The sequence below is a fragment of the Neocloeon triangulifer genome, unplaced genomic scaffold, assembly GCF_031216515.1.
Source record: "Neocloeon triangulifer isolate White Clay Creek 2 clone unplaced genomic scaffold, ASM3121651v1 ptg000012l, whole genome shotgun sequence".
NCBI classification, from domain to species: Eukaryota; Metazoa; Arthropoda; class Insecta; order Ephemeroptera; family Baetidae; genus Neocloeon; species Neocloeon triangulifer.
In genome coordinates this window covers 7184314-7210004 of record NW_026775554.1, presented here as the reverse complement: position 1 = coordinate 7210004, position 25691 = coordinate 7184314, and the positions used below count along the sequence as shown (strand labels likewise).

The 25691-nt window shown below is 38.8% G+C and overlaps 1 protein-coding gene across 11 annotated transcripts in view; it reads left to right on the top strand.

The window, feature by feature from the left end:
* LOC132196420 (disintegrin and metalloproteinase domain-containing protein 23) overlaps positions 1–25691 on the top strand; it is a 233040-nt gene that overhangs the window by 146330 nt on the left and 61019 nt on the right. The window lies entirely within an intron of this gene.

Here is a 25691-nt window from a genome sequence, read left to right as displayed (position 1 = left end):
TTTTTTTTTTTTCTTTTTCTCCACCGGCTGCGCATCAGAAATCAGAGCGTGTTCCCGCCCGTTAGCGCTATTAAAGCGGCGGCAGCGGCGTTTGCGCTCCAAATTGGACGTGCAAGAAATATTTAATGAAGCGTTGATTGCAAGAAACGCCTTAATAAACACTCTGGCGGACAGAAGCAATAAAGCAGCCGGAGAGAGAAAGAGAATTCCTTGCTTCGCTCGGGCGACGATAAATTTGCCTCTTTTTGCGATAGGCAAATGGAGCAAGGCGGACCTGGTGGGAGGGCGACACTGCCTCTTGGAGCCGCTCCAAATGAGCAGGGAATTAGCGCAGAGTGCGTAATTTAAAAATTGGCACCAGAAATGTAAATGACGAATGAACACGTCCTCAGCACGAGTGCGTGTCTCTGAGTTATTGTGTGCGCCAGCTCGGACACGACGTCGCTTTTTGCTCCCTGCGGTCCGCTCTTTAGTCCTGCGGCCGAATAATGCATCGTCTCATTGGGCACCGAAAATATTAATTCCAAAGACAAATGGCTCATCTCAAAACTCTCATAACTTTTACTGCCTTTGCCGTTCAACCATATCTTAAAATAATCTTAATATATCTTATAATAAAAAAATTTATTGTACATTCAATAGAAATTTTTGTCATTACTTAATCAAAGTTGATAAAATTAAATCGAAAAATAGTATTTTTTTTTTATTTATAATACAATAAATTAAAAATTTTCCAATTGTAAAATAAACATTACTACTCTGCATGTTCTCATAACAAATGATAAAAATCATAATTTATACCACTTTCATAAAAATAAATAGTTTTAATTTTTAAACATTAAAATTATTGTGCATGACATGTGAATAATTATTTTGCACGAAACTAATGCTTATAGTTTTATAGCAAGTCCTTGAATAAACCAGTAAACCATTTAAAAATTTTCAATTAAAAAAAAATTCTTTTAATATTTTGTGCACAAAAGGAGCATTTTTAGATGCTGTGATGTGGTTTTCTTTTTATGCATAAATGAGTTATGCAACCTGCACGACCCAAATGTAGAGCTCGTGGCATACCTCGTCCAGTGCCTCCCTAACGGCGAAATAAGTCGAGCCTCGCGTGCGGCCGCTGTTGATCCACTTTCGTCGCCAGGACAAAAAGCCGCCTTCGTCGCCGCCGGTGTGACGAGTAGAAGAACAAACAAATGGATCTGGCAAGCGGGCGGGACGAAAGCGAAATAATCCATTTACAAAGAAAGAGCGGCCGTGATATATTTTGTATTCTTCCTGCTGCGGCAAACACAAACAGAAAACACACACGCGGTCTCTATGTGTGCCATTAAACGGCGTCTCCTTAATCTCCTCGCCGGCCATAAAGTATGCAATTAAGTGTATGAAAGGGCTTAAAGGTAAATAAGATTAACACCGGCCGGAGACCCGACGAAAGTAGAATAACCTCAGCAAATAATCGCATTTGCCCATCCAACCTGGGCTGGCCAAATTCTTTTGACACGTTTGCGTTTCAAATATTTTTTGGATAATGCTTTTGTATTGATTTTTTTTTTCTTCAAAATACCTTGTTTTTTTCCATAATTTTGTGTCTCTCGTCTCAAATAAATTTTAATGAGTGATCACATTGTTAATTGAGGGAAATAAATTTTCCGTGTAGGTATAAATGTTCACCAAAATGTTTTGTTTCGACTTCAATGAAAAAATACCCAATGAATGCTTGCGTCATCAAAGCGCTGTTTCCAAATAAAAACAAACAAAGGCTCGTCCGGCGTCAAATCATAATTATTTCAACTCTAGAGATATATTTTTTTTTACAACGTCCGCAGAGTCCTGCATGCTAATCACGATTTGGCGGAAGTGCCGCGGCCCAGGCAGCCGGAGGTCTAATTGCTCATGAAAGCAGCAGCGGTGCCAATCAAATTGGCCTTTGAAGTCGCCGCTCGTTTATTTATGCAACTGAAATTCATTTGTTTGTTGGCTGACGAGTGCGTTTCATATAGACAGAACCTGCCGCTCTTGGGCCCCAGCCGTGTTTGTGCTCGTCGATGAGCCACCGTTCCACAAAGTTTTGCAACAAGCCAACGCGGTAACGAATGTAACGATTCGGCAGTGGCGTGCCCAGGCAAATCAGCTATAAATTGATAAAGTCAGATTATAATGATAACAGATGAAATAAAATATTAAAATTTTTAAAAGTTTGAATTTGTCAACACCTACATTCAACCTTTCAAGCAACTTATTTTGCCTTTCTTTATAATAAAAAGTTTTTTTTTTTTAAATTATAAATATTAATGACACATTTTTCATAAAAAATTCTCAATTTTATTCTTTAACCTAATCAAAATAATAACTTAAAAAATCACACATGGTACAAAAATTAGTTTTTCATTTTGAAAGGTATAAAGATGATTATCCTTTTTGTTTGTTTTTAAAAGAAAATAGGTTCACTTCACTAATTATGTAAATTTTTACCTCTAATTATTCAAATAAAAATACTTGCATTCACAAATTTCCTTTGTGTAAATAACAACTTCCGAGACGTGCCCCTGTTCTTTCGAATGTTCAGGTGAAATTTGCTCTCTCACGCGCATAATGTTTGCGCTCTAGTGAACTGCTCGGCGGGTGGCTGGGGAGGTGGGTTGGCGGTCTGGGGCTTGTTCTCCGTCACAGCTACACTTATGTACCGCTCGCGTTGATCATAATGTTGTGATTACAAGTGAGCTTTTGGCTTAGCAAACACACCATCTCCTCCTTTTTACCAACTCGCTCTCCCAGTGGAAATAAACATTTCAAGAAAACACATCCTCCCGTTGGAGCATCGATCGCGTGCAGAGCACCACAGCAGCGGCGCTTTCTTCAATAACTCACGCTCATGATTCGCAAGAAAGAAAAGCAAGTGCGAATATTTACGAGCCCGAAAAATTGCCGTACAGCTGAATTTATTGCGGAATTAAAGCAAAAAGTTCGCTCGCTCGCATGCGTGCAAATATAAATTCTCCAAATTCAGCGGACCGAAATGGAAAGCCCTGATTTCATTTTCCCGCCTTTCACACTCCTCCGCTCGCGTTTTGTGTGCGCACTCGCACGTATGTAAATAAATTTATAAAATTTTCACGCCCCTTCTCGAGCAGGCGGCGTTCGGTAAATAAAAAATCCGATCGCTCTAGGAAAGCGAAAGTGTTGGAAAATATAAAGTACAGCTGTGCGTTTTAAACGCCGTAACTTTTTTACGATTGACTCGATCCGGGAGAGCTATTTGTCCATAAAAATAAGCCGCCGGATTCCAAGAGTCAAAACTTTTTAACGGCTGAAATATCGACCTACGTGATTGAAAGTGGTGCTGTTGGCGGGAAAACCACGAGAGCACGATAATTAACAGGCGTGTACGCACGTCGGCCGCCGAATTAAATGCCAACTGAAGCCGCGTCCAGAACCATTGTTGTAGCTGCGGTCGCGCATATTGCAAGAGTGACCGCAAATTATTAGCCTGATGGTAATATCGGCCTTGCTTGTCGATTGGAATCTGTGGAATCTGAAAAGCAATCAATTACACTAAAACTATGGAGACGAGCGATGATAGATTTCATGAATTCAAATCGTGAAAGTGGAATCTGAGAAGCAGTCAATTGAAACAATAAAAATTTGGAGACAAGGGATTATAAATTTTGTCATTCAATTTTAATTTTCAGTTTAGGCAGGCGTAAAAAATATAAAATGTAAATAATTTTACTTCTTAAAAATTGCAATTTATGATTTATAATAAATTTTGATATATTGTTTTTAACTGTCCAAAATCAATGGGTTTTGTGAATTGTTTATTGTTTCAGACGTTTAAGAAAAACACTATTCTACATGTTTCAGCTGTGGGCTGCAGCCATAATTAATGAGCTGTGAAATCAATTTGACAAGAATTAGTACAAAATCAATCATTTTAAAAAAAAAATATTTTTCTTTCAAACAATTTTACGTGAAAAATTTATGTAGAGCAAGATATTGTTTTCCCTGTTAAACAATGAACAACTCACTAAACCCATCGAGGAAAAGCTGACTTTAAACTCAAATCACCATTAGCTCCAATATGTTTCTTAACTTTTTATGGTAAAAATTTTATTTATTTATTTTGGAGACGTGGATAAATGTAACAATTTATACAACTAGGTATTATAAAAGAAAAATTGTATTATTCAATTCTTGTCTTCATGAAAATTTTTGTGATTTCAGGTGAGTGGTTCTTCTCCGCATTTGCAGCTGCCGATTTTCGTCAGCGGCAACCGGCAGACGGTGAGCGATTTCCAAATAAGCATCTTCATTGCATTCAAATTGTGCAAATCCGTTTGTATTTCAACCTTGTCACGCACGACACGAGCAGATAATACATCGCCAAGCATGTGTGTTTTATAGAAACTAATTTGTCGCTCGACGATGCACATGATCGTGTTCTCTGCGCGACGACAATTCCAATACCCGCTTCACTTGGCGCTTTAATTAAACGTCCAAAGCGCGAACAGAGTGGGTCACCTGCAGACGCGAGCTGCTAATTACGTTTGAAAGTGATGGCTGCTTACAGAAATACGCAGGAATTAACAAGTTAAAACATTTCAGGGGTTGCTTTTAAAATCATTTTGAAGTTTTTGGGTGGTTCAGAATAATGCCTTAATTTATATTTTGAACTTGGATCTCAATTTGGAAGTGATGAACACATAAACATTGGCAAAACAAGTCAATTTGAATTTTTTAACTCGGTTCATTCACATCAATCACAAAGGGCTACGCCGACAAAAATAACTTTGCCCAATTTTCACGGTTGAGTACTTTTCCGCCTTTGCCCTTTGGCCGGGCACTGACCCACGCTGAAAAAGAATCACGCCGGAAAAAGCAGTCTCGCCGTGACAACAACTTTGACACTGGTCGTCCAATTTATACGTTTTGACAAGCACATATATATTTTTTTTAACATTCCGAAAGACAGAGTTAACGAGTGTACATTAGGTCTGGGAACAGCAGGCGTTGCAACATTTGTGCACAAGTGTGGCGTCACCGGAGCGAGTCCGACATCATTAGGAGACAAAAAGCTGCAGAGCTAGAAAATTAAATTTTCTGCCGTATTAAGCGTGAGAGAGCAAAAAAAGGTTGCGAAGAAAATTTGCTTTTTGCCGAAGTGTGTTGGCGTCGCTTTTCGGGATTATAGTCGGCCGGGCGGTCCGCGGGGAGCCGCAATCAAGAGCATGATCGCCCGCTAATAGGCCAGTTAAACGCGCCGCCTAATTAATCATTTTTACGTCCTCGCAGATTAACTCGGCTCTCTCTCACTCTCTTCGCTCCTCGGCCTCAAAATTAAGCACAGCTCAGCGCTTAATTAGGAGTTATGGCGGTTCATGAACAAGCGAGCCACCGAGCTGCTCGCGCGCACCGCCTGCAAAACGACGATTGGCAATTTCCGACGAATTTACACCGCCGGAATTAAATTTCGCGAACGACATAAAACGTCTGCTCCTAGTGCCTCACTTGCATAAATCAGGTGAAACAACACGACAAATTTATAAAATATATCAGACATATTATTGTATGAAAATAAAAATGAATTTTTTTTGGCTCTCCAATTAAATTTGCGAGTATTTATAACGCCAAAGATGTGAGATAATTTAAAAATGAAATGAATTTATTTCTTCTTTTACCCCTTTTATTTACTTTGTCCATCAAAAAAACAATAAGGAAAAATATTACTTCAGCAAAAAATTAAGGTTTCTATTTATTGCCATGTTTTTTTTTATTATTAAAAAATATTATTTTTCTCATAAAATTTATATTATGTCATTAGCAATTGACGTTAAAAATATGAATTAAATTTTTTAATGCATAGATAAGCATACAAAAATAATAAAAGAAAAAAATTAAAGTTAATATTAATTCTAAAAATATCACTTTATTATTGCAGTTCAGTTAATACAAATTTGTTTTTTTTCCTGTCTTTCTTTGGCAAGTTTATTTTGAATATTTAACCAATAAGATAAAAAAAAGTTAATCGGTGCCACTGGAATGACTGAAAAGACAAAAATTAATGGTCCTAAGTCTCTATTCCAGGACTAAGGCGATAAATCTCTAACCCGTCGCCATTCTAATCTCTGATGGGCTCGACGGACAAATCCAGAAGTCGTTCTCGTTGGTCACAAAGTACTCACTCGTTCTCTCTCTTGAGATAAAGTTTTGTTTTGACGTCACCCTTACATGAGCGAGAGGCCTCGGTCGCTCTCTCTTTCTGGACACGCGGGCGGGCGGGCCTGCCGCCGGGCCGCAGGGGAACGATCAACAACTACCACTCCTTGGCCCAACTTCGGCACTAAATAAGAGAATACTTGTCCGCTTGGCGACTTTTACTGCACATTTTCTCATATCGCGCCGCCGTTTATTTCGCCGCCATCGATTCTGCGCTAACCTCAACTTTTCCGGACGAACACTCGCATTTCTCACGATAAGTATTTTCGCGACCAAACTTCCGTCGACGGCGCCACCGTCGAACCGCTAAGTAGTGCTGCTCATTAATGACGCTCAGCGGCTCTGAATGGAAAATAATTTTGCACTCAGAAAGATGCGTGGGTGGTATTTTTCATCAAAAGGGTTGTTATGAAAGAGCTCTTTAGAATTTGCCTTCGGCACGAAAACAACACGTTTCTGTGGAAAAAAATAGACAAATACTTTCCTTGTTGAGGCTTAATTTTCATTATATCTCATTTCTGTGCAGTCGTCTGACGGAATGTTTAATCTCTTTTGAAAGGAAAATGAGTTGGTTTAATAGGCAAAAATTTAACAACCACACAATGCCGTAAAAAAATTAATACTCATTAACAAAAAAAGTTTCCACAATAACAAAAATTCATCTAAAATAATATTATATACTTTACATTTATCAATGATTTGTTTGAAGAAGTTGAAACTTAAGGAGATGATCAGGGAAATAAAGAAGTCGAGCTTGTTTTATCAATGATATTATTTTTAATGCTGTTAGCAGTGAAGTAAGGAAAAAATCTGACGGTTTTAATAACATGAACAATATAAATTTGATAAAAGAGCTAACATTGATCTTTGCTTTGCTCGGAAAGTTTTACACTTAAAAATATTACTTATGAAATATCTTTATTAACATGCATTGTGAAACTTCATTTACTAATTTTGGATTTTTCCTTTTTGCACAACAAACATACCTTAATTAACCTTTTGCTTCTGCAGACGAGATTTCTCTTTCTATGTCTCTTTTTGTCTTCGCTTCTTTCTTTCTTTCTTTTGGTCAATTTGAGCAAAGAGCGTCCGCAGGAAAGCAGTCAATTTATCGAGCGCAGGTTTTGTGATATTGCGAAAAAGTCCGGCAGGGTTTCGGAGAGGGTGGCGCCCGACACCTCTCTCCTTTTCCGCTCGCTCACTCTGCCCGGGTGTCGTAATCAGAGCGTGTTTACACTGCGAAATGACTTCGGTGCGTATATTTCTTATTGATCTTGACACTCTCCCACTATCTCTCTCGGCGTCGCCGACAGATAAAGAGAAAGCAGTCGAATTGCTTCTCTCTCCCGGCAGCAGCTCACCAGCCAAACTAGATTGCAATTTCAGGGAGCGGCGGGCTGCAATTAATTTTCAATTAACCCAACACACACACCAGCTAGCCTGTTTATTTGCTTTGCATACACACCGACCGACCGACAGACGAGGAGAGAAGCGCGAAAGTAATTGAAATCCGGCCTCTGCTGTCAGATTGACGCTCCCAGCCAGCTTCATTCGGCCGGCGGTGTGGGTCTCTCAAAAGCGTTCCCATTACTTTCGCTTCTTTGTTTTCGCCCCGGAATCAATTTGCACTTGAAATTATTTTCGCGCCTCTTTTGAGCAGATTAAATCCGGCTGGCATACAAGCTTGTTTGTGATATTATAGCTCCGAGGGTCTTTTAGATTTATTAATTATTATTGTTTTTTATATAATTTAATGATATTTAATTATATTGTAAATATTAATTAATAAAAATAAATAATATATTTTTCCTCTCTAGGACGATAAAAAAATAATGTTTTTGATTTTTATGTTTAAATTTTACCCAAAATTTTTCCAATTTTCCTTTCATCTTTCAAGAAAAGGTCACAATCCAAAATTTTTATAGATTCATCTGCCCACGTTCGTCTTCTTCAAAACTTTTCAAAAGTTTCGTAGCTTTGCCCTGTACAAAAAATGGGACGCATTTTTATACTCGTTGAGGTTTGTAATGAAATTCACATTCAGCACAAACCGCACAAGTTCAAATGGCAAAAAGTTCTATTGCTCGCGGAATAAATCAAGACTCGAAATAACGATCAATTTGCGTCAAGAAGACCCGCTCCTCTCTCTGCAGCTCTGTATTTTTTTCCGCCTAGAACCGAACGGAGAAAAAGCAAGCAAGGGTTTCGCGTTATTTGTCTCGTCGAATGTGCTGAGCCTGCAACTCTCTCGCGCTCGCAGCTTCCGCCGCCAGCCGTGCCATAAAATCATAGTAAAAGTTGTTTTGCCCAATTCTCACGTGTGCACCCCGCTCGGAGGCGTTCTCACACGCCATATGGCGAGAAAATCATTTCCACTTCTTGTGTGTATGTATTCTCGCCGGCGGCGCTTTTGCCAGAAGGCACAGCAGCAACTTGAGTTGCGGATGCGGCTGATTTGTTGATAACGTAAGCCGCGCGCCGAACAGATCGTTTTTGCTCCGACATTCTTTTTGCTGCATGGACAAAAGATCCACTGAACTTTGAGGATAAAATGATTGAACAAACAAGTAACTTTTTTTCCTGAATCGCCATAAATTTAAGTTATTTAAAAAAATATAATAGGATATATATTTGCAAATATAAAAATAACAGGTCACTGCAGTAAATTTAAATTATTTAGTAGAGCTGCCGTGTCTGTTGAACATATAATTCAAATTAGGAGAGTAGAACTGATTCTAGAGAGATATTTCCAGCAGCCTGTGTGGCAGATGTTCTTAATACTGAGCCGGATCGAAGGATAATGTACAGTTTTAAAATGTGCTCTCACGTTTGCGTTGTTTGAATGCTAAGTGGAAATTATTTGTCTGCCGGTTTGCGAGATCAAAAAGCGATTTTTCCATTCAGATATGGAGGCAGCATTAGAGATATGTAGAGACCCAGAGTGTTGTTGCAAGAAGAAGTTGAACTTATCACTTTACGACGCACAGGCCCCGCCAGCGCAGACTCGCCAAGCATGCACCCGAATTAATCCAATAGAGAAGAGGTCGAGAGCCACTTTGAACCGACTCGCTCTCGCCCATAATACGGCGCTGGCAAGTTATGGCCGAAGTGATTTGAATGTATAATGCGGAATCGTAAACCACGACCGTGATGCAAAGGGTCGGCGGCGGCGCTCTGCAACTTTTACAACCTGCGCGTAAAGTTGATGATAATTATATTTACATTGCCTGCAGCTTGATAAATTTCCCCGCTGGGAAGATCGAAAGATGCTCCAGAAAGACGCGTACAGTTCACAAAGTTCTCGACCAACTTCTTGGAAAAGTCTTCAACCTCTGAGGAAATTGATTGCGATTGAATGATAAGAAAACTTGTCTGTTGTTTTAAAGAGGGGGAAAAGTTAACAAATTGTATTTTTGTTGCTGTCCTAAAATATTTTTTAATTAATGTTTGATGCAGCTTGTTGTTAATATTGAGTTGAGTAATAAAAACGGCACCACCCTTGCAAATCAATGTGACTAAATATTATTTTTCCCCTTCGATATCAAATAAAAGATCCAGCAATAATTAAAGCACCGAATAAATAGAAATATTTTAGAATGTATTTTATTTGTATGAAATGCAAGTTTTTAAGTCTTTTTCGAGTGGAAGATTGTCATGTACTCATATTCCACCTTCGCCGTCTTAACAATGCATTCCTCGCAGAAAAATCTCTTGAGAGAATGCAGTGTGCACACCTTTATTATTACTCCATTGCATTCTTGGGTTGATGAGATTCTAAATTAAAACCGGCGAGAGAGGAAAGCGAGAGAAAAGAAAAAGCGACGAGTGAGCGAGCAAAGAGAGAAAAGGCTGCCTGCAAAGCCGACTAATTGGATTGAGCCGTGCGCATAATAAACGTCTAAACTCGACGCTGCTCTCCGGCTGCGCTTGCCGTCTTAAAGCGGATTACCCACCAGCCTTGCCGGCGTTGAGTAATTTGTTTACACAGCAACAGATACAATTACTGCGGGATGAACAACATCTTTGCCGCCAGATTTGCCATCCATACACTCTGCGCCGTAACTCTCCGACCGCCCGCCTATTCCGACCACATGTGCAGGTCGCAAAGACTCGCTGCTCAAAGCACCCTAATTCGACGAGGATAACCCACCAGGCCGCGCCAGGCTTCCTTAATAGACTTTTGTTGAAAAATGTCCGAGAAAATTATCTTCTCGCGGCCTCTGTCAAGCGATAAGGGATTTTCTGTCCTCAGATTAATTCCAAAAATAGGCCTGGGCATTTTTTTTAAGGAAAAAAGGGAAGAGATTTTGCATCAGCTTAAATTACCAATTTTTTTCCCCAAAATCTTAGTTCATGTAATTTTTTATTTTTAATAATACAAATTTACTTGCTTTTCTGTCTTGTTTTATACAAAATGGAGGCCCGAAACAACATTGAACTTCATTGTTTGCGGGACAATCAGAATTTTAATCATTAAACTGGTACCTCTTCTTCTTCTGATTGGCAAATAACAATGCGAACAAAATTTCATTGTTGCATCGGACCCCAATTGGTTTGATAGACCAGAAAGATAATTTCTAATTTTTTATTATAATTAATAAAAAAAACATTTTGAACAAACTTTTGGATCAATTGAAACTTTAATAATTTTTAATAATGACCATAGAGTTACAGAATTGATTATAAATAACTGCACTACATTCTAGTTTCTCAAATAACTTTCCTTCAGTCGTTTCTCTTGAGGAGGAAAATTGCAATTAATTTTCTTCATGATGAGCGAGTTGAAGAAAAAGTTTCCTCCGCTGCATCCGCGATTCTAATTATGCACAAAGCTATTGTAGCGTGAATAAAGAATTTGCAAGCAAGTTTTAATGAAGTGCTTAAAATTTACCACCCTGCGACTCTGCAAACAGCCTGTCGCCGCGTGCAGAGGGAAAGATAAATACAAACGCACAGTGGGGAACTCGCGGAATCAACTTTCTTTCGGTCAGCCAGCACGCGCTGGAGACATTTGTGCGCATATTTTAACTCGGAAACTTTGGGCAAAACTTTATGTTCCACGAAAACCATGACGTGGTTAATTTTCAAAAACCCACAATCTGCCGTTCATAAAGTTTTTTCTTTATTAAATTAGAGAAGATAAACTTTTCAAATTTAGCAGAAAAGGAATGGAAAAATTTTATTCTCCGGTCTTAATCTGCTCTAGATCTCCTCTAAATCATTATTATAAATTTTTATGAAGGAAATCACGGCATTATTCATATTCACCACGAGTTCCATCTCCTTGGGGTGCCAAATTTGCAGTTACTATTAGTGTAATGAACATGTAGACAGTCACCGAATCTCTCGTCTCAGTACCTTCTCTCTGCAACAACGACATAAACGACGGTGTAGCTATTATGTAAATATTTATCATGCATGATATCGAGCGCAAACCGTGCAACTGGCGAGCAAATTGCGCGTGGCTGCTTCAGCTGGTGAAATTTTGTTTGCTCTCCCGGCCGGCTGGCGAGACCGACTGCACCTAGCAGTCTTTTGATCCAGAGATTAAACTCGCCAAAATAAATGTTTTTATTTACACATCACAAACCGACTCCGCCACGACCATGAGTTTTTCCAGAATTTCGACAAGAGCATACGTGTTTTTTCAACTAAGCGCGCCAACGAGTCGTGTTTGTCGTAGAGAGAGGGTTAATTACCACGCATGATATGATTATTTTCCGCATGAGCCGAGGCTAAAGCGTGTTGATTATAACTTGCCTCGCTCCCCCGGGGCGACGAATTGCCGACGTCTTCTCTTCATCACGGCTGAACCAGTTGCGAAATCGAGAGGAATTGCTCTCGCATGATTTGATTGCGCTTTCAGGAACCGTTCGAAGAAAAGCACTCATTATCGGATGCGCCACGCAGAATTTGATTTCCCGGTGATGAGGAGCGCCGTGGATTCTGCCTATGCAAATGAACACACATGCCATGTCTAAATTTAAATCACATTAATCCTGCAAAACTCAAAGGATCGTTTAATGAAATAAAAAAGCTCTATTATTTAGTCATTGGAAAGTTAAATATGTATATAAAAATATATTTGAAGAAAATAGATCAAGTTTCTTCACTTGTTTAATATGTTAAAATTTAACTATAATTTCTTATTTTTAAATTGGTCATTAAAATTTTATTAATTTCTGTTAGTTATATTTTATTTTATAGAAACAATGAAACGTCAAAACTTTTTTTTTAATAATTTTTCTTCAGCTTCAAATACATATTTAATTAATTTTATTTTTATTTAAATTATGTTTTGAAACTTAATGTCAATTTTAAATTTTATTGGACTGCTCAAAATACATATATTTTATAAATAATAATATTATTATTATATTGCAACTTATTTGCGTTTTGGTTTTGTCAGAGAAGAAGTCATTTTTTATTCTATATTTTCTTAAAGAGAAGAGCGCATTTTAACTTCAAAGTAAGTTTGCTGCCAGCACAGAGCAGCTCAACAACCCCTCGCTGTTGCTCTAGGCTGCGAAGTTAACCCGGAAGCAAAGCCAGTTCCCTCACCCCCTGGTTTTGGGGATAATACACCCCTAGGGCAGAGCTGTGACCCAATCTCGGTGTTGCATGCGCACGTATAAAGCGAGTTGCAAACAAAATAAATTTTTGAGTAGGGTTGCAGGTGGCGAAACGTCAATTTGCTGCGAACGGAATCAATTCCGTAACCGCCGCCGCCGGTTTGAATGAACGTACGTAATTTGGGGCCGGAGCGAACAAGCGCCCTGGGAGCTCTTCCGCTCCCTCGATACCGGTTCGTTGAGAGATATTTTTGAGGTGTCGAGCTCTAAAATTGGCAACTAGATGCGTCGGGCGTAATCGATTGAGGGCCGGTCGGTTGCAGGTAGAGCGAGGCAGGAGATATATGTGGACACGTTATACGTTCAGCCCGGTCTATCTCTTCGGAGCATCTTTCTTCTTTTTTTTTTGCCCGTCGCCCTTCTGCCGGTGATTGAAAGTCAAATAAAAGTATCACATTTACACGCACTCGATGGGAAGCAAATAAAAATACCGCCGCAGTCGCTGCTGCTGGGTAAACCCCAAATGAAATTGATGTGACCCGGAGGAGAGCCTTTTAAAGACGACGGCGAGGCCCTAGCAAAAGAGACACTTTCCGCACGCCAATATCCACGTCTCGGATTGCAAACTCGTTTTCTCCGATTTCCATCGGCCTCGGGACTTTGAGAAGCCGCGGCAATAAAATCTCTGCTAAAATAGAAGGATTTTTTTAGTTTAAAAGCCAAAATTGTGAAGAAAAAATGCAAATTATTTTCCACTCTATTTTGGTCTCTGCATAATTATTAATTTGTAAGTTTTTTTAATCAATAAATTGATTAAAAATGTTGATTGCTGATCTCAAAATCACACAATCACCACTAATATAGCTGCGCTTAGAGCAAATATTTATTTTGAGTTGGAAAATCTATTTAGGGGATCAAAATAAAAAATTAATTCAAAAGAAAACGGAATAACCATAAATTTTATATTTCTATGATTTTATATTCGAAAAAGGGGAAGGAAAACAAAAGTAACAATATTTCAAGAATTTTTGAATCTCCCGTGCGTATTTTCAAATTATCACCACGGCCTAATCCTGCATTTGGAGCAGGATCTAAGCTCCACCACAATAACATACAGCAAATAATGGTTCGGGAATGGAAAATTTTTGGGTTTCCAAATCCTCTTAGCGTGGACAAAGCAGAAATCTCCCCAAACTCACCACAGGTCTTCAAACCCCGTCACACCCCTTGGTGTGTATTTTTCCATCTTGGTGGAGCAAAGAGGGTCCGACGCGGAAAGCCTGTAATTCTGGGTGAGCGGCGGCGTCTCTCATTCGGCATTCGCCCCACGTGAAAAAGTGGGAAAGGTGGGCCCGCAGCTCTTTCAGCAAGTGCACGTTCCGCCGAACAAAATAGCCGCAAACAAGCAACGAGCGACGCAAGGCATTTGAATTGCAGATATATATAAAATTCGGGCAGGGCAAATCTTTTGAACTTGCGCGAGAGCGGGTAGGTGGGCTCAACTTTGCTTCGTCAGCATTTAGCACCGCTTTTAATTTGGGGTGCCACAGCAGCCGCCGCTTTACACACCGGTTGAGACTCGCTCGAGCAAAACTCTGCGAGCGCAGACAAAGTTTTGGGCGTTCACCTGCCGCGCTGCAACTTGGCTCTCTCTCTCACTATTTTATCCACCCCTGCTCTCTTGTATACAGACGAGGTGCAAGTTTGCCTTTGATCGATGGAGGTCTCTTTTTCTCGTGGGCAGGTGCAACGTTTGCCGCATCCCCGTGTTTGCAATCAGCGGGAAAAACTGTGCCGCACCCCCGGAAGCCAAGTCTAATTGCGACACACCACAAGTGGGTCACCCTCCTTCGCCTCATTGTCGACGCCCGCAGGGCTCATTTCGGGCTCAATTAGAGTGCAGCTAGTGCAAATTGAAATTAATAGCGCACTGTCTTTCGACGAGAGGTGAGCACAAAGGGACGAAAGAGACACGTGCCCGTTGACGTTTTTCCTCTTGAAAAAGCTGCCATTCTTCCGTCACAGTCCTGCTGCCGAGTCAACAGAGATTTTTAAATAAATATACGACGGACCGTTGGAAATTTGCACTCCCTTCGCCGCCCGCCTGACATTCACGTTGACAATGAGGTTTGCTCACTAAAAGGTTGGAGGTCTGGAATTCAAGAGAAGGAATGTCGATTGATAATGGAAAAGGAGTCAAAGTTAATTAGTAACGTCTAAATTTACGTTCTTTGCAATTCTGGAAGTTAACATTTATATTGCACAGTCTAGTTTAAATTAAGATGTAGCATTCTATGAATTTACTATACCAATTTAGTGTATTGATCTCTAAACAAATCAAAACAAAAATTATGAAAATTTGTTGGGAGAAAAAAAGATACAAGAAAAATAGTTGAGAAGCTCATTGAAACTCATATTGAGAATGATTATTAAGATTATTAACAAAAAGAAGACAAAAACGAAAAAGTACAATAGGTTTTTAAGTATTACAGCCAGAACGGGAAGTATTATGTTTAATTTAATTTAAAGCATAATAATTGATAAAAAAAAATCCACTACTTTAAAATAATGAAAATAATATATTTTGAACATCTCAATTGATCTCGCTCAATAAAGAAAAAAAGTGATGCATTGTATTTCTTAAAAAGTTGTTAATTTCTAATTAAAAATATTTGTCACAATTATTACAAATTTCTTATTTCCATTGTTTTTTGTTTCAATTTATTTTGAAAATTAAATTACAAATATTTTATAATTAATTATATTAAATTATCTTTTGACTATGCATTTTTATCAAATTACTATTTTAATGTTTTGTAATAAATGGGCTTAAATTTATATATCTTAAAGCCATTTTTCAATATTTATTTGTATTCCGCTTCCTACTGATGAATTTATTGTTTCTAGAGCATTGAACATTGAACCCAATAATAACGTTGCAGTTACGGCTAAGTTACGGCATGAATCCAATTACATGTTATTTCAATAAGAAGATGGATTCTTAATTTGTTTACAATTAAAAATTTAGTTAAGATGATTTTTTTTCAAGTCCCACCTAATTTTATTTGGAATATAATATATTTTACAAACACAATATTTATCTATAATATATGCACATACCCTTTTAACCCTTTCTTAAAATTTAATTATAAAATAAAGATGTACTTTTATGGCTGTTTTAAAAAAAAAATCCATTTTTTAGAGCACTAATCGCATTGATACTATTTATTTCAATACATTTTCTACTTTTGTTAGAAAAAATTTGCTCGTTTGCTCTCATTTTCTGATCAAGTCTTCCTCTCACTCATTTTAGTCCATAAAGCAATACTCATGCAACACGTATATAATGTCGCGTCATTTTCCACCCGAGCTGTTTGTGCACTCGATTTGCAATTAATGCCTAATTTACGAGAAAATGGCGACGCTCTCTGGTGCGCACTCATCCGCCAGCTCGCTCCCTCGCTCGGCGAATGAAATATTCACAAATCGCACGGGGGAGTTTTCACCGTTCAAAAGGAAAATTTAATTAGCGTGATGGCCGCCGCCACCACTGCCGCCGACACACTGCACCACCGACCGAGCAAGAGGCAAAATTATTATGCGAAAATCATTACGCGCGTCACTCCATGTTTTCAATTCACACCCTATATATAATTTATTTGCTCACGACTTGATTGGAAATTATGTATTTGTTTAGGCCGATTGAATTTGACTGACCGGACGCATTCAATATTTTATCATTAGTTTTTTTTTATTTACCTTTATGCCTGTTTCAATACCTGTATTTGAGTTAAATAAAATGATTGATGGTTAAATCGAAAATTAAAACATACACATATGAAACTAAAGATAAATGTTAAAAATATATTATTAATTTTTAACATGCAGTAAAAATAAAACAGAATTTGAATAATTTATCGTCCATCGAAATGAATTGATCCACCCTCATTAAATGTCTGTACTGCGTGTGTGCACGTGATGTTTTGCGTCCATGCGTATAATTGCGCCGTTCGCTTTTTCGCCGATTGTTGTTTCGAACAGACACTCGCTCATCTCTCCATTAGGGCTGGGGAGGCAGACCCTGCAAATAATGTATCTCTCGGGGAGAAAAAAGGACACGAATCATTTTGCGATGATGGCTGCTCTCGGCGCTGCCGCAGACGCGAGTATCATGTGCGCAGGCATTAAGATGTTTTTGCTTTCTCTCGCTCGCTCGCTCGTCGGCTTTGTGAGGCATAATAATGTCGCGGAGAAACGGCGGAGGAGCAAGATAATTGTTTTTGCCTGACTACCCATTTCAATTTGTTTATTTGCGCGAGGCACAATTTCCGGATTCTGCAGCCGCCGCCTAGGAGCTGCCTACCTTCCAGGAGCAGCCAGCCAGCAGACACTCAAAAGGGGGCCCTCGGTTTTAGAATTCCTACGCTTTACCGGCCTCATGTCACAGGCAAAGCGTTTGAATTCTGAAAACTGAGGGTTCGCTTCTCTCTTCAAGTCTTGGCCGGAATGGAGGAAACGCCGACGGACTCATGCGCGAACAAACCTCAATTTATGAACCAGCAGGATGTAATAAATTTATCTCAGTTTGGTTAAAAGCCGAATACATTATTTATAAAAACTTGTTTATACATAATAACAATAAACTGTTAAGATTTGGAAAATTGATTAGGTTTATATCATAATAAAAAACATTTTTTCATTTTTTCATTTCAGCAGTATTTTGTTTCTTTATGAAAATATATTATTTGTGTTCCATGTTTTTTTAAAACGTTATTGTAAAAAAACTGCATACTTTGTAAATTAATTAAAAATTTAACTTGCAAAGGAAACTGATAACTAAACAATACAATAGTGTCAAAATCGTTCACATTTTTTTGTATCCCATCAAAACGCGTTTTGCAAATAAAAACATGTAAACATAATTTGATATTGTCAAAAGGAAAATCGAAACAGGCTGCTGGTAAAATTTTCCGCAGGGAAGAACAAATTTTCCGTCACTCGTGTTTTGTTTTTCTCTTGCAAACTGTGGCACGCTGCTTTGTTTGTTAGTGCTTGTTTGCGTGCAAATGTACGAAATTTTCGAGTGGTGTTTATTTCCAGAGTTGCTGTGCAAATTCGGAGACTGCGACACTACTTCCGATTTCCCCAGACGCGTCTCATGCTGCTGCAATTTTCATCTTTCGCGAGCCAATCTGCTCCCAGTTTTCTTCTTTCTCTCTTTCCACTTTCCCGGCCGGTTCTCCCTCCGCCTAAACGCACCCAGAGAGCAGTGACCCGCTAACTAATTCAATCACCAGCACTACAACTTTGAATTCAATTTGAAGCCACCACTTGAAAGTTTCTGCTGATATAAGTGCTCCATCGAATATTTATACTGAGGAGCTCGCAAGAGGAGTGATGCACCACCCCACTCACGTCGGAAAACAAATTTCACCCTCCGAGACGTTTGCACAAACAGTATGCTCGCGTGTGCACGTTTTATCCTAAATTTCACACGTGGATAATTACTCGAGCCTCTTTTTAGAGCCAACCGACTAGCGACAGCTCTTCAAAGTCCTCAAAATTTTGCAGAAAACTTTGTGCACGCCTTCCTCTGCTCAAAAAATATTTTATTTAATTTTTTTTTATAAGCTGCTTTAAGATTTTTAAATAATTTATACAACATTTTATACTTTTTAAAAAGCATTATCTCAATTAAAGTAAAATTAACAAAGGGTTTTAATTAGGTTTTAAATAACATTTTCTTGAATATCAATCAAGATTCTCTCATAAAAATTAGTAATTTCTTTGCTTTTTATATGCAATTTCAGTTGGTTTGTGGAAGTTGCAGTTATTTTATGCCTTGCTGCAGATATAAATTACCTTTCAATTACTGTTTTTTTTTCAAGATATAAAATCTATATAAATGCAAGGAACTTTGTTTACTTTAGGTTTGAAAATTATTTATATTGTTACTCAAATAAATAAGTCTTCTGATTAAAATTTAGAATATCAAAGCAAATTGATCATGCAGTTTTAAATGTATTTTTTTCCCAGGAAAAAAGACCAAAAAATCTACATGGGCTCTTCTCAAGCGAAAAAGTCAAATTTCCGGCGACACCGAAATCCGCCGTTGCTCGTAATTTCAGATGCAATTTTTCAACACGTCTCTGCAGAATAATCCCCACGCGCCCGCCTCTGCCGCACACCGATATTTCCATATCCCTTTTCGACTCGTCATGTGGAAACAAATTTCAGCTGCTGCTGCTTTAATACGCAAATTGTGTGTACGCTTTTTCGTTTGCAGCTCTCTCGCTTCTTGCGGAATGTTAATATGACACATGCGAATGTGTTGTCGCTGCGGCCGGTGAACATTCTGCCTTTTTCACTCGTGACTGCACCCCAATGGAGAAAATGCTTCTCGCATCCGCCCCGCCAAACTCAAAGCAAATTTCCGCAATTCGATCTGCGGAAGAGAGAAGCCTGAAAAAGCAGCCAGAGAAGAGAGGCAGAAAGAACTTCTCCTGCGGAAAAATACGCAGGTTCGCGGGCCAAAAATAAAGCTCTGGAAATGAACGTGTGTTGGAATAAATTTCTTTCCGGGGGGTTGAGTTAAATTGATTCTGAGAAGGACTTATCTGAGTGAATTGCACGCGGCACAAAAGCCTGAGAGCTCTCGCGTCCGCCCACACCAGCCTCCAATATGTTTTGCCGGGCTGATTAGCGCGCCTCTTTGAAGTCGAGCGAGATGTTTGCAAACTGTACGTAAGCGCTCACATGCTCATCCTTGCGACCTTTACACAAGGGTAGTGTAAAATTTTCGTTTATTTTTTATTAGAAAAAATTAAAAATAACAAAGTTTCTAATGTAAATTTAAATAACAGAAACAGCTGCAAAAATCTCAAAAATTTACTGATGGTCATAATTGGATTATTTTTTCCTTTTGCAAAATTGTTTACTTAATTTGTTTGATCTTCCTTTTATTAAATAAGAAACATTTTTTATTCCTGGCATTGACAACATAATCTATTTTATCAATTATCGTTTATTTAATAATTACTATATTTGCTTTAGGCAATTAAGTCACATGAGATGCTTCACTTCAGTTAAAGCATTTAGTGCTCGTCGTCGTATGTCGACCCTTCGATCATAAATCACTCTGAAATAATTAATTCTCGGACGAAATTAATTGATTTCCGGTCCGACGGGAGTTGTTTTATTTCCACACTGGCCACGTAGATGCAGCCGCGAGGCATGGATGCCTAATTCCAGGCCGCTTGTTAATGTCAGTCGCTGCTCAAACATACTCAATCAGCCGGGCGAGCCAATGAGCGCGCCCACTTGATCTGATTCTGTCAGCAATAATTGCATGCATTCGCTCGGATCCCTCCGACTCGCACACACGCCGCCGATGAGCACAGCAACGCTGCTTGTATTAATTAGCTACTGCAGCCCTTCAAATACTAGATGTGTGTGTGTTTGGTATAGGACACTGTTGTGCCGTATGGTAATTAATTGCCTCTAAACAGCGAGCGAGGGCTTCGCTCACCCACTTGTGCGCACAAATATCACAGACGAAATTATGATAGAGACCGGTCGGCGGTTTATTAATGTCGGCCACACGGTCTCCCAAGTTCATTACACAACTTGCTGATATTCAGGTCTGTGCAAAGTCTAACCACATTCTTGAAAGTTGGTTACAGTCTGGCTCAATCTCATATGTCTGCAAGAGTAATTTGGATTTTGCAGGTTTCAATCATGAATTGGCTTCGTTGGACCGCAAGAGAAGTTTCTCTGCCTACAAATTTCAACATATGGCTTACGTTCATTTTTATTATCAATGGAAATGAATTTGAACAAATAATGCGAATGCATAGAAAATAATGCAATGCAAAGCAGGTATTTTTATATCTAGTTGCCTGCATATTTATTACAAAATATTTTAAATATTTAAGTAGTTACTAAAATATTTAAAAAGCAATTCCAAATCTATATAATTTTGATCCCCAAAATCATTATAATCTATAAATAAAATCGTTTATAAAAATATTGAGTCACTTTCAACCTATTCAGAGACTTACAAGATATGTTTTTGATTTGAGACACCGCGATTTTGATGAAAGTTGGTATACCTTGCACTCGTTAGGGACTCTAGAACGGCTATTAATTTTAAGAGTATTAATTTACATTCAAAAACTGTGAAAATTAAGGTAACAAAAGCGTCTTCCGTGTAAATATTTTGCCTACTTTACATTTTCAAATTTAATTCAAATGACATAATATTATATGATTTACATGGCAAACATTGGGCCAAAGTTATTAGTCAAAGGATAGAAGAAGTTGTACACCGATTTTCATTAAAATTGGTATGTCTAATGTCAAACATGAAGCTTGTACTTGTTGGTTAATTATATTTATTCCAGCTGATGCAGGATGACTTTTTAACCTACATGCAAATTTCTCGCTTATATTAAATTCCATCGCAAACTCGAACAAGGAGAACACACGAAAATGAATTTCGCGATTGAATACGTCGCTCTTAACTATGTGGAAAGTGAAATCCCCCGTCGCTTTCGCGAAGCTTGTCACGCACATTCGGAATTCGACGGCGTTTTCAAGTGAATAAATACACGCATAATCTTTCTCCTAATTGATCACGTCGGGAGGGGGCTGCAATTGTTTGAGCGCCTGCTGCCGATTATATTTCAAAAGATCTCTCTCCGGCGCGCGCTCATGCATGCTGAGCATGTTTCAAAGTTGCAAAATTCGTTACACACACAATAATCCCGGCGGTGGAGTCGACGTTCGTCGTTTAAATCAATAATAATTAGGAAACGAGAGCAGCCGCGCGACGCCGTTCGCTCTTTTCGCCCGGCAGTTTTCTGCGCCACTGATCCTGTTATAATTAAACAGCCCTCGAGATTGCCACGCAACATTAAATATAATCCGCTGGCGAATTTGCAACGCCGAGAAGCTAATTTATGCCGGCAGCCTCGCGTGGGAATTCAAGTCGTGCACAGGTGAACAACGACCGCGCGCGTCTTGTACCGTTTTGAATGGCTGGGCGTCACGACGCGAAATTCATCACCGCCGAGACAATCGCGACAAGTGCTGGGAATTTGTCGCACCCTGACTCCGCGCTTCGCACCTTTCAACCACACTCTTTGTCTTCTGTGTGAAACATGGCCCCACATGCCGGGATGTAATAAATTTCTAGTTTGACGCAGAGAAAAATGATATAAGTCGTTTTTATATGTTTAAAAATATTATTTTTAATGATAAAATACATTATCTAAAATTATTATATTGTTGTTTATTTGTCCACATTGTAAAATACTTTGATTACATTCAATTGTTGAAAACAATTTATTTAAAAAAAGGAATTTTCGGAAACTTGCAAACTTCTGAAACTTCTGAGATCAAATCATGAAATTATGATTTAATTTAAAAAACAAACTATTGATTAGTTAAAAAGTTTTTTGCTACTGTATAATATATTAAGTGAATGTTAAATTTTAATTTAATTTTGTTAAAAAATATTTTTTAGATCATTATTAATTTATTTGAAAAAATTTGTTTCTTCTACAAACAAAATAAATTATAAATGTCTAAAACGTTTCAAATTTTGATGTACTTTCCACTTTCCATGACTTTTATTTGTACTTCTACTGCCTGAATATTCGATTTGAGATCAATTTCCCATTTTGTGCCTTTGCCGCCTCTTTCAACATTTGCAAAAATCACGTTCCTTGTGGCTCAGAGCGAAAAAATTTTACAGACCGACTTTCCTCCTACTTTTTCACACTGTGCAAATTGCGCTCCGAAATTCGACCGCGAGCAGCCTGGGGACATTGAAATCAATCTCGTCGACTACTCTTTTCCTCGTCGCGCGCGAGCAGGATTGAGCGAAATGCCGCTGTTAACGAGATGTTTTAGAGGGTGGCTGCCGACGTACGCTCTCTTTGTCGTCGTAAAAGTGTCGAGAGGAAAACCGCGACAAGTAATTCCGCCGGCGTAACCAGTGCGCCCCAATCGCGCGCGTCTTGCACTTAAAGAGCCTTTGTAATTATGCTGTAAACCGCAGCACGCGCAAACTGCTCCCTCACTCGCGGCAACTCTCACGCATTTGCACACAGCATCACAAATTAGCCATGCTGGGGCCAAACGTTCGTTCCGCCACCGCCTTTGAAAACTCAATTTCCCTCTTCAGACGCAAATCTGATCATATTTTAAATTTAACAGAAAATTATGGGATGAAGATAAATGTGGTTTTATTAATATTTAATTGAATAAAAAACCTGATGCAAATAGTTTTAAATTTAAATCAATGTTTGGATTCTGAAATTGATATTAAAACCTTTTTAAATAAGTGAATGTAACACAGTTTGTTGTTTTCTAAATTTAAACTATCACAATTTAATGACTTTAAGTAGTGATTTGTATAAAAATAATTACTTAAGTAAATATTTTATTTGACTGATAATGGAGCCCCAGAATTATCAGAAATAAATAACGGTGACTCAAATATAGTAAATTAAATTTAGTTAATTAAATGTCAAAATCAAAAATTTTTATTTTAATTATTTAGCCTCGAAAATATCGTTACATTGAATCAGTTGCAAACTTATGTAATGTACACTGGACATCCGCTCATCTTTTTTCCAGATAAAAAAAAACGGCGTTCATTCGTCTGTCGTCGCTTTTCAAGGAGCGCATGAGAGCGAAAAGTGCGAGGCACCAAAATTGCAGGCGGCAAAAAGCGAGTGACTGGGCAGAAAATTAAATTCGCGCCGGCTAGCTCGCCTTGATAAATGTTTCGCAAAGTGGCGTGCGAGGCCGCTTATTACGCAAATCGGCAACCGAAAAAAGCCCGACGGACGGACGGACGGGTGGCGACGCAGTGATAAATCGTCCATCGCGGTGGCGGCGAACCACTCTAATGCTCGAGTGATATTTATTGCGTCGAGAATCAATCATACATCGATATTTCGAGCAAAAGAAAAAGCAGTGGATTCAAAAGGTCGCCGTCCCGGGGGAAAATATAAAAATAAAAAAGGACACGAGCACCCTTCGCTGCTGATGATAAATCGCAATCTTTCACTCTTCTTGTGTTTGCAGTTATTTTTGCCCTCACTCGACATATCCACCTGAAAAACGCTTGGCTTTTGGACTCTGGAGAGAGATAAGCAGCGTATACACGTGGCGAGGAGGGTCAAAATGGAACGGGGCGGCCAAAACATTGCTGCTGATTCGTTTTCTGCCCTAATAACCCGCACAGGCCATTCAATCCGAGCGCGGCTATTCATGCAAAAATCTTCTCCTCCTATTATTCAACCCCCGGAAATAATGCGCCGGCTTAATTCCACCGTCGAAACGAACGCTGGCTGCGGTTTTCATTCGCAAAACGGATTTGCCGGCTTTTATGTTGTGCCTTTTCGCATCGCCGGAATTACTCGGCAAAAGTTGCTATTATATTTTGATCAGTGTTGACGGCCAAAGCCGCAATATTGCCGTACCAAAATCTCCTTCAGCAAAATTCTATTCTCTTAGAAGAGTAAGCTGCTCGTTATGGCACAGAATTTTTGCCTTTGCGCTTTACAATTTGACTTTGAAATTTCGTCGACGGCTTAAGTTCTCCTGTAGGAAAGAACGATTTTAAGCCTAACAAATCTATTCTAAAATAAAATCAGCTGGAGTATAAAAAATTTTTTTTCCCTTGTAATAGGAAATTTAAGCTACAAAACAATTTAAAAATATCTCCATTTATTTTAACTTGAAATAACTAAGTTTTGAAAATAAGAAATATCAAAGTCACTTCTTTTGCGTTATAATTTCGCCTTACTTTGATTGCAAATAATTTAAAACTTCCAAACGAAAAAAGAAGGCTCAAGTGTCTCCATAGTTTGTGGCAAACGAACATGGCCTTAATCGCCAGCTTACTGAACTTGGTGATACGGTTGCATTCCCCCGATTCCCCCGACTTGATTGCCTGGATGCAAATAGAAAAACTGAGAGGCGCCTTTCCTGATTCTCTTTTCCTCCTTCTGACTCGTTCTTAGTCACTGCAGGCGGCAACCTTAAGCAGCAGTCAGGCGGGTGTTCAGCAAAAAAAGCTTTTTGGCTCGGCGTCGTTTCAAGAGATGATTATTTTTATCTCGCGAGAGATAAAGCTAAATAGCTGAGCAGGAGCAGCCGAGCGATTGAATCGTCTAGATAAATTGTATTTCCAGTAGGAAGGAGGCGCGAGAGTCTTTTCTCGCTGCTGGATTTCCACGATGAAAGGAAAAAATTAATTAAATCTGAAAGTAAAATAATGAAAAGTTGAGTGTAGCGGATATTAATAAGTCTCCGTGGAAACTTTTGCGGTTGACGAAATTGCGTACTGGAGCGTGACGAGACCTTTTCTCCCTCGCTCTGGCACAAAGAGCGAGCAGGCCGTTGATGAGGGCTTGGCCTCGTTTTATTGGCTTTCATATCATCAGGGCCTAATGATTTCCGATGCTTTTTCCAGCACTCGTCAAAATCAACCGTGCAAATGGGAAATCGATGCAGCTAGTGCAATTAAATACAAATCTACTTTTTCTAGGAATAGAAAATAATTTCAAAATCAATAAGAAAATAAAATGAAATAAATAAAAAAATTCCACGTTTCATGAAATTTATTGAAATGAAATATTTCCAATCTCGTTTATACCCTTTAATGCGATCGTTGATCTTTGACCTGGAAACGCCTGATTTCCTTCTGCGAAGAGTCACATTCAGGAGTTTGCAATTGATTCCGCAGCAGCTGCCCTAGCTGGTTCTCTTTGGCAGTCCTAAACTTATATGTTAGTCAAAGAAAGCTATTGTTGGAGTTAATCGTGTTTCTTGCCTCGTCCGGCCTAGCTTCTCGAAATCCAGTGGCAGGCCCGATTCAAT